This window comes from Chrysemys picta, chromosome 9 (genome assembly GCF_011386835.1).
Source record: "Chrysemys picta bellii isolate R12L10 chromosome 9, ASM1138683v2, whole genome shotgun sequence".
NCBI classification, from domain to species: domain Eukaryota; kingdom Metazoa; phylum Chordata; order Testudines; family Emydidae; genus Chrysemys; species Chrysemys picta.
Window position 1 is genome coordinate 96,566,226 of NC_088799.1, and position 10,987 is coordinate 96,577,212.

Sequence of the window (10,987 nt, forward strand, 5' to 3'; positions counted from 1 at the left end):
CTGTGCACATGTCCTCTTTCATCCCTCTCAGTGCAATTATATTGACCCAGTGTAACCGTGCCTTTGTGGGTCACAACTGAGAATACCAAATTCAGGACAAACTGCTGAGAAATAGGGTTGCCACACCCCAAACTGGTGGTTATTCCTCCATAAAATATACCAAACCAGCAACAAAAGTAAACTTCTGTTTCACCACACTGGCTAACAAGAAGTCATATAAACAGTTTCCTTAGGCATTACAGTCTTTGTATTACCACCAAAAACACTAGACTTAGAGGTGAGTGGTTCTTTAAAACCAATCTCCTCAAATAAAAGGTTCTTCTGATCCCAAAGGACCAGTCACACACCAAGTCAACTTACAACTCAGATCTTACCCAAAAGCCATGCTGATGCCAATCCTTTAATATCTAAAATCTAAAGGTTTATTTATAAAAAGAAAGAAAGGTGAGAGTTAAAACTGGTGAAAGGAATCAAATACATACAGTAATTGCAAAGTTCTTGGTTCAGGCTTGTAGCAGTGATGGAATAAACTGCTGGCCTGATAAGTCTCTGGTTGCTTCCATATCATTGGAAGGACCTCAGTCCCTAGGTTAGAATGCTCCCATTAGTATAAGCCCATAGTCCCGAAGCTTGAGCAGGATAGAGGCAAAATGGAGGTGTTTCCAGAGCCTTTTATAGCTTCTTGGAGGGAAACCCATTGTTTCAAACAAAGCTCTATGTGGAAAATTACAGTAACAAAATGGTGTTTGGAGTCACATGGGCAAGTCACATGTCCATGCATAATTTTGCTTAGTCACAGCAGGAAATCATTACCTATGCCCCATACAGAATGTTTACAGGACAGTCCATTCATGTAGATGGGCATCTCCCATGGTCCATTGTGAGTTAAGTGTCCCTTGATGAGCCACTTAATTTGAATAGTCCCTTCATGATGTGCAGGCTGAATACCTTATGGGCGTTACCTGGATTTCAAATGTTTGCTCCTGGGTTATATAGCCAATACTCATAACTTCAAATACAAAAATGATACATGCATACAAATAGCGTAATTATATTCAGCGAGTCATAACCTTTCCATAGACATCTTTCATGCCACATTTTGTACAAGATTAGTTGCAATTATATAACAGTGGTTGCAACAATGATCTATATTGTCATATTGTAATCAGATATGTCACACCCAGACATTAGACTGTTGGAATGCTTTCTAGTTTATTAAGGACTCGCTGACCTCAGCAAAGAATTCAGCCCATTTTGACTTCAAAAATGTCATTATATATAACTTGTAACGTATCTGACCTGTCCCCTGTTCTCTTATGATTGACTTGTTGGTTAGAGAAACCAGTATCATTGGCATCCTGCCTTTTGATGATCATTTGTTAATGCTATTTGTTGAGAGCAAAGGTATTACTATTGTGAATTTAGGACTCAAAACCGGATCACATATACAATACCTTACAGCGATCTCTTTTATGGTAAGGACCACCATCAATCCCTAACACCATTAAAGTATGGTTATCAATGTCATTAGTGAGTAGCTACAGCTCCTTAAATCCATGAGTTTATTTTACTCGGACATATATACATTATTAAAACTGTAATAATAATGTCTCAAACACAGTCCAAACGCACCTCTTCATTCTGGCATGTTAATCATTCGTGTTATTGCTATCACTCTTACAGGGTTTATGGAGTGACCCCATAATAGCTGTGGAGGATGGAATAGCAGCTAATACCATATTTTCTTCAAGCAATCTTGTGGTTTAAAGTAGATTTTGTTTAAGGATATAACTTTAAATTGTTCTTCAGATTTAAGCATTACACAAAAGGTTTTGTTTTAGTTTACTGTATTGTGTTTCAGCACATTGATTTAAGGCTTTTATCATGCTTCATTAAGTTGAGTAATGACTTATCATTATCTACATGACGCTCGAATGCTTGTCTTGATAATAGAATTTGTTTCATTTCTGAAGCCTCAATTTTAAGCATTAAATAATACATCATTGACATGTAATCCTTAGAGGCTAGTGCAAATGATTTTTAAGCCCAAGTATTGATTTTATTTATGATCTAAAGGATAAGACTATTTATAACATTAAAATGGCCTTTTGGCTTAGGAAAGCCCTAAGTGAGCAAGAAGGAGCAGTTAATGTTCATCTGTGTCTGAACCTCATCTAAGGATACTTGTGGTAGTTAATTCTGCGGTATAAAATGTTCTGTCACAGTCACTTTAAAGTGTTGAACCTTGCAAAAATCATTATGCAGGGAACCAATGCACTGAACTTAAAAGGTGTCATAGGTGCCTCTGAGAAAAATTGAGTAGCACTGCATGTGAGTGATCCAGTTAATATCTTAGCTGTGAGACTGCCACACATCACTATAGTATCCGAATGCCTTCCACATAAAATCAATAGCAGTGGGGTGAGCACCTTTAAAATCTTGACATCTATTGACCGTCAGTATTAAATGGTACCACAAAATATGGAGTATTCATTAATAGAGACGGTCAGAAAAAAAAATCTGACAAAATAGATTTTTGTCAGAATTTGTCAAGTCACTGAAACGGAAACATGCCACAGGACTGTGTCAGTTTTGAGGAAATTCTATCAGGAACTATGTAGGTTTCTGATTCTGTTGGCATGTCTCCTCAACAGCACACCAGGCGGCTAATGGGGATTTGAGTGCTCAGAAGTCCTGAGAGCTGCGGCTCTGAGGCTCATAGTTCATCAGCAGCCTGGGGTTCTTGGTTTGAGGTTCCTCAGCAGTCCTGACTTCCAGTGGCCCCGATTCCAGGGCAGGCAATCAGGAGGACTGGTCTAGGGCTCCCAGAGTCACCAGCCCTGGGGCAACCCACCGGGCAGGCAGCCTCACAGTCAGAGCTTCCAGGAATTCCAGAATTCTCTCTCTAAACAGACGTGGCTGCTGACTTTTCCAGCCATGCCATAGATATCTCACAGTGTAACCCACGTGCTTTGCCCATCTAGTCTTTCAGTGCTGTTCATCTGAAGCATGTCTGGGCTTAAATGGCTCTTCATGAGTTGCTTCCCTATTAAACCTCACTCTCTTTAAATTAACCTGAATTTGGATTGTGGCATCGGTGACCCTGACAGACAGAACCTGACTTCTGACTTGACTTAGCTTGTAAACTCCTTGGAGCAAGGGCCATCTTCTTGTGTTCTGTGTGTACATGGCCTAGAATTGTAGGGTGTGACTGGTAAATGGAAAATATAAGTGCACCCGTAATACAAATAATAATTAGTAGTGGAATCAGATGTAGGGAAGTGATAAGTGGGTTGAGCACTCCATCAATAGTATGGCTGCTCTGAGGACACTGGATGTGGGTAGTATGAAAATGGCATAATTCTTAAGACTTCAGGGATAGTTCTATTGCCTTTGTGTAATGCCTGTTGCCATCTTTGATAGCTTTACTCTTATGCAGCAAATTATAAAAGCCAAGGACAAGGCCATGAACCTGGGAGCCTCTCATAAGAGAAAATAGCTTTGAGAACATTTCCGTTAGCAATAGAGATGAACTACTGGGGTATTTTAGGAGACTCCTATGTGTACCAAGATATTTTCAAATCTCTATTAATACCCTAGAAATTTATTGCACAAAACACATGCTCCATATCTTTGTTGCTGAAATGGCCTAAAAATCTGTCAATGTATGTCAAGGACAGTGTGTCAATGTAGGGCCTGGCACTTTAACCTGAATAACTTGAATAAAGTCCAAAGTTTTAATATTTTCAAAGATTGGGATGCAAATAAACCACATATTGTTTATACTTCTGAGACTGAGAGATGTACTGTATTACTAGCAGCCTGTGAATAACAACATGTTAGTGGCTGATAAAGTGTTACCATTAAAATCCCTATTAAGTGGAATCATTTTGTAGTGACTCTAATGGACCAGAGTAAACTTCTCCTGACAGCATCCTATTATCCTGTTTGTCCTTAATAACAGGGATCCATCCAATTAAGTAGCCTGAATTCTATTCATATTTTTGAACATCTTATGTTCGTACTGTGTACTGATATGAGCATCTGGATGATCTTTAAAGTATATAATCTGCTCTTTTAATTCATACTGTGCCAAACTGAGCATGACAGAATGTTTGTCATTTGGAATGATAAAGGAATATGGTTCAGAAGTTATACCCATTCATAAATTGAGTATAATGTGACAATCTTGCAAAGAACTGAAGCAATCTACATGTTCCCCCAATAATATATTTTTTCCTTAAATCTATTCTTAAAGTTCCTCGTACATTAAAGTTAAGGTTGAAAAAAAATGGATAATACTCTAATTTAATGTTCTGACTGCCCCCCCAACCCCCACCACCACACACACACACTTCTGCAGACATAACAGCAACTCAAACTTTAACTAACATTTTTTACTAATGAAATTTATGGTATTTAACAACATAGATGCCATGCAAAGATTGACTCAGCATAGACAGGGATACTGGAGCCTTGTTCATGTCCTAAGCAATACTGACAGTCTGGGAAGGCTTCAAATTCAGAAACAATTAGTTACATTTAACAAACTATGTAAGGTGGACCAGTTGCCACAGTGATCCTTTTGAAGCTGTAGTACGGACTCCATTTTGAGCCAGTTAGTAAATACAGTGAATAAACAACAAACATTTATTCAAGCCTCCACACATCTGCAGCAGACTTTTTTCCTTGATGAGTTCCTATATGTCGCAGGGGATGTTTAAGGTCAAGTATTAGAACCATTGGCATTTTGAATTGAATCGTTATGAAATGGGAAAGGAATGAAGAAAACAATGCATTGCTATTTCTTATGTATTTTGATAACTTCTTCAATGTAACTCTTTTTATTTGAGTAGATTTAGGGTATATTTTTTTCTGCTCTCCTGCATCACGAGTAACCAATTACACCATGTAAAGGTAAAACACTAATTTAAAAATGTCAGTGTTAGCTTTTTATATTCAGTTTGCACCAGTGTAGGGAAATAAGAATCAGGACCTTCAAATTTTAAATAAATGATGGGAGCTTTTTGAGAGTCCAGAACATGCAATATTAACTATCTTGAGTTTCATGGATTCACTGAGGAGTCCAAAAAGATATGATCAGTTCAGATTTTATGTTAACATTACCACAGTCCTTAAATTACACTATAGCATTGTTCGTAGTAAATAAAATTAGTTGTTTGTTGAAATTTTAAAAAGGTATTAATTTTTCTTTTGTTCAAGCTCTCTTCTAAATTGTCTGCAAACCCACATTTACAAATAAAATATTAATGCAAATAAATTTCTATTAGTAAAATATAGACCACAGACTTTTATATTATGTGATAAATTAAAATAATCATATGTGTAAGCCATAGACTAAGAGGAATAAAAGGTCTCCAGCTTCCTCTATATGTGAAAAGGAAAAGGAGGATATGTTCACACCTAGTTAATTTGCATATTAAGTTATCTGGCTCCTTTATAGATACAACGGGAAAATTGAGGGTGTGTCCCTGTCTATTACCAGTTAAAATGTTCATATGCTCCAGTGCAACACAATGAGTGCTTAACATTGTCTTATTTGGAATTTTATTATGTTCTATTCTTAAGAATTGTGTTGAATTCATTATGGCCCTTCATAAAAGTAGAACAATATCTCAGTGTATGAATGTATGAAGGTCACGTCCTAGGAGAAGTGGGTCATCCTGTTCTGGAAGTCAGTGGGCATAGACTAACTAGAGGATCCCAACTTGGACATAGCAAAAGTAGGAATTCTATTTGCAGGTGTATTTTGCGGTGGTGGGAAAAGTATCATGTTTGGCAGAATGCCCCTAACTTGTAAATATTGACTTTCCTTCTGATTATATTTTGCTTGCACTGGGTTAAATTACCCACCACATATAGGAAGGTTACTTATTGTATTCCATTATTACTGTACTTTACATAACCATTAAAGATCCTGAATTATCCCTCAAGGTAGCCCCCAAATTCAGCACATGTATTATAACCCTTTTATGATTTAATTCTGAATGCCCTATTGTCAGGGGGAGGAGGTGGGGGGAGGTTCACTAACAATTGCAAGGCCTTGGGTCCATTTCATGTTGCCGTACAGTGCATTAAATAGTTTATGCTGCGTGATTTACACCATTCTAATATAGGACATGGGGTGGAGGAGGTGTATGTGGGGGTGTGACGCAGGTTCATATAATTCATTTACAAACTGTAGTAATAAAGCTCAATACCACTTCTGTATACTAGGGATTCTGGGCCTCCCTGTTCATATGGAAGGGTGAGAGAAGCCAATTTTTTATTGGAATTTTTCCAGTCCCAATGAGTTTCTTTAGTATAGAATTTGCTTATGTGAGAGACTGGTTGTGTGACAGATGGCACGCTCTGCACGCCATAAAGCAGTTTTGGGGACAATGACCATTTTCACAATGTGTACTTTGCCAATTAGTGTGATTGGCAGTTCATTCCTGTACACCACTTTTTTTTTTTCCCCAATGCTTTGCAGAATGTACTGTTTGCGCCAGTTTTCACCTCATTTCCCGCCCGTAAATATCATCACTCAGGTTTTGTGTCCTTTTAGGATCCATTTAAAGGAAAGCTGTCGGACATGTTCCTGTTCAATTTCCATAGCTGAGAACAGTGCTGATTTTATCTAGTTTATGGACAGGCTCGACAATTTGTCATATTATCAAGGATCTGCTTTAGTGTCAGACCAGTATTCGTGAGGTAGAGGAATATGCTGTAACTTCAGAGAGAGATCAAGGCCTTGGCTACACTTACCCGGTAGTTCGGCGGCGAGCGATCGAACTTCTGGGTTCGACTTATCGCGTCTAGTCTGGACGCGATAAGTCGAACCCGGAAGTGCTCGCCGTCGACTGTGGTACTCCAGCTCGGCGAGAGGAGTACCGCGGAGTCGACGGGGGAGCCTGCCTGCCGAGTGTGGACCAAGGTAAGTTCGAACTAAGGTACTTCGAACTTCAGCTACGTTATTCACGTAGCTGAAGTTGCGTACCTTAGTTCGAATTAGGGGGGTAGTGTAGACCTGGCCCAAGATTGTGTTAGTTAGCTCATTGAAGGATGTGCCATTCTATGGAAGTTATGTTCTCATTACAGTTGCAAGAAGAAAATTTGTCAGTTTGATCCAGATTGAGTTTAGGCCCAAAATTATAATATTGAATTTAGGCCTAATGCTCATCATAGTGTCTTTAGCTGTCAGTTATTATACATGAAGATCAAAATGTTCACGAGTCCAGAAATTTTAACCCACTTGGACACTTTGGATTAGATGCATAAAGGAATTTAGGCTCAAACACTAGATGAAAGCACCTAAATCCCTATTTTCAATATCATTATGATCCCCCCCAAACCCCTGGTTGACTGTTGCCTAATCCCGGAGGTGCCTGAACTCACTTAGTACCCAAGTGTTTTGCTCTAAAAGTTTTTTACGTTTCTACTTCTGGGCATGCACTTTACTCCATCACGCTAGGCACTGGATGCCAATCTCATGCTTAAGCCCCAGTGCAATCCTCAAACCTGGGAAGTTAGGCATTCCTCTGCCTATTTTCCCTATCAGCCCCAATCTGTTAAGTTCTAGGTGCTCTGAGCATACCTAACTCTACACAAAATGGAACCGAGGGGGTGGGGGAGGGGGCAGGAAAGACATCCTCCAACATAACCTTTAGCCCAGGTGTTAGGGTACTCACACAGAATATGGGAGATCTGCTTCAATTCCCCCCTCCACCTGATAAGACGGTATTTGAACTGGGCTTCCCCCTCCCTCAGTTGAGTGCTTTAACTATTGGGCTATACGGTGATTCTTTTTCTCTGCCCACTTAATATTTAAAGTGGAATGGCTTCAGCACAAGATGGAGAAAACCCCTGTAATGGGGCATACACCATCCATGCCCTCTGTTGCCCAGAAACTTCTCAGACTCTCCAGTGAGCGGCACCTAGATGTTCTTTATTTATATCCCCACCACCAACTCCAATACAATCTTGTGCAGTTGAGTATTTGCAGTGGTTTCTTGTCCTTTCCCACAGGGCTAGAGAGGAATAGAGATCTCCCTCAAGCATACTGGGCTCAGCTAACCCAATCCCCTTCCCCCTTCCTTTCCATGTCTTCTTTTACAGTCCTCAGCTGATGGCTAATTTTTCATCAGCCCCCAGTCTGATCAGCTAATTAGTCACATATCCCCCCGAATCAGCCTTCTCCAAGGGAACAAATGGGTGCCCAAGTGATCCAGAGGACTGGTTCATTTGTTAGCTTCCAGCACGGTCACAGAACCACATCAAAATAGCTCATCACCCATTACAGGAATCTGGACTCCAGGCCCGCTAAGAGGCAGACCACCATGGTACAATCATTAATAAATAGTTAAATATTAGTAAATGATTAATATATGCCTTAGCAGATGTATTGTATTAGAATCCAACTGGTCACAAGGTTGCTTATGACTATTTATTATAGCTTTAATTGGTTTGCTTATAACCATCTCTAGTAGCTACTACTCATGTCTGTATATGCTGGCTGATACAAAATTAATAGATGTTATCACTGTAACAGGGTCAGCACCCACCTCTTATGAGCACCCCCTCTGGTTGGGGGTGTCTGCATTCTTTCAGGTCTGGTGACCCCTTTCAGTGGTTCATAGGCAGTTTTTTCAGTGACTCAGCCTTTTGGCTGAGTCTCTCACACTATCTGCAGGTGAACCAGATCAGACCCTTCCAGGGTATACAGTCCAACAGGGCCTATCTCAGTGCCCTTCTGGTGGTGTGTCTCTAGCTCTCCCCAGGCTCAGTCTTTAAGTATTCCTGGCCCTGGTATGGGACCATACCCCCAGGACTTCCTCCCTGGAGACACTATCATCCTGCAGCCCTCTCAGGGCCCAGTCCCCACTCAGTCTTAGCAACCATCCAGAAGCCCTCTCACTCCCCACCAGCAGACTGTCTGTGATCCTGATGCTCTGCCAGCCAGGCACACAGTCCTTTCTTCTCCAGCTCCAAGCAGCAACTAACTACTGCTCTGTGCTGCAGCTCCTTTTATATGGTCCTCCTGGCCTCTGAGTGGACATTCCAGCAGCCCCTCTGATTGGTTGCTTCCTTGCAACCACTCTAGGCCACTTGGAGGACCTCTCCATTGCTCCTTTTCTTGGGATAGATTTGGCAGAACACTGAGGCCTCCAGCAGGGGGCCTTTGGGCCTTGTCCACCCCATCACAATCGCTTTATAACCTCTTTATCAATAAACCCTTAATATAAAGTGTGACTGATACCTTTTTCGCATAGGGTTTTCTTCATACCATTAACAATCATACATCTTAAGCTGAAGTCCCAAGAGAATGGAAGTTTTGCAGAACTGTTGAATAATTGACTCACCCTTGTGGACCAGTGGCAGGCCTAGGAGATGAGGAATTTCTTGTTAATTGGGTACAACCCTTAATTATTTGAGGGCAGTTTGCTGCATCTCCTATTGGCCCTTTCAGTAACAATCAGCATATTGTAATTATGGGCTTGATACAGGACTTACAGGGTGAATTTCAATCATCCTGTGTATTGCAGGAGTTCAGAATGGGTGATATAATAGTGCCTTCTGACCCTGAAATCTATGAATTGATTAATCAATTTTATTTTAACTCATTGTAGAAATGTATGACTGTCCCTCCCTGTCAGTCTTCAAGGGAGGCCACACCTCCTCACTATCATGCATTTAGAATGGTAATCTGTAAAGGGGGTGGATTTTGCTGTCGCTAGAGCTCAGGCCCTCTGGCCTGGGCTCCTGGACTATTCACTACTCTGCCCTGCCTGAGGGCCAGAGTCCCTTATGCTGTTTGGGTGTTTCACCCTACTTGAGGGCTTGAATCCCCTGTGAAATCTGGTCTTTTGTGTGCTTTTATGCTATATTATACCGATTTCACAGGGGAGACCAGAGTTTCTCAGATTGGGGGTCCTAACGCAAAAGGGAGTTGCAAGGTGGTCACAAGGTTATTTTAGAGAGCATTGTGGTATTGCCACCCTTACTTCTGCGCTGCCTTCAGAGCTGGGTGGCTGGAGAGCTGCGGCTGGTGGCCAAGCGTCCAACTCTGAAGGCAGCACCCTGCCAGAAGAAGTAAGGATGGCAACGCCATACCATGCCACCTTTACTTCTGCGCTGCTGCCTTCAGAGCTGGGTGGCTGGAGAATGTTGGCTGCTGACTGAGGGCCCAGCTCTGCAGACAGCAGTGCAGAAGTCAGGGTGGCAATACCACACCATGCCATCCTTATTTCTGTGCTGCTGCTGGCGGCAGCTCTGCCTTCAGAGCTGAGCTCCTGGCCAGCAGCAGCCGCTGCCCAGCTCTGAAGGCAGCGCCGCCATCAGCAGCAGCACAAAAGTAAAGTTAGCAATACCACAACCCCTACAACTCCTTTTTAGGTCAGGATCCCTTCAATTACAACACAGTGATGTTTGAGATTTAAATAGCTGAAATCATGAAATTTACTATTTTAAAAATCCTATGACTGTGAAATTGACCAAAATGAACCGTGAATATGGTAGGGCCCTACCTATAAGGCACTGTCCCTGGGCTTTATTACATGTATCTTCCAAAGACAATTTCCCTGACCAACACAGGCCTGCAGAGAGGGCCAGAGGCCTGGCTCAGAGGCCTTTCACTTTGACCCAGAAGACTAGAAGTATCTTGCCACTGCACTGGTGTAAGGGAACCAGCACAGCCTTTGAGGGGAAAATAAAGAAAAGCAGCAGAATCTGGTATTTTAAACTTGAAGATGTTTTAAATAAATGAAAATAAGAGTTGAATTTGTTCATAGTGTTGTACAGCAAGTCTCTAACGATGATGATCATGGGTTGAATTAGTCAGTGGTCTGCCGGTCTTTGGTACTCTAATACACTAGCCTAACAACATCTGTTGGTATGAATTCAGCCATGGTGTAAATCCACTCACCTCAGTTAGATTAACTAGGGAGGAATTTGGCCCATTGTTTTGAAGAACAATTCTTGTTATTGA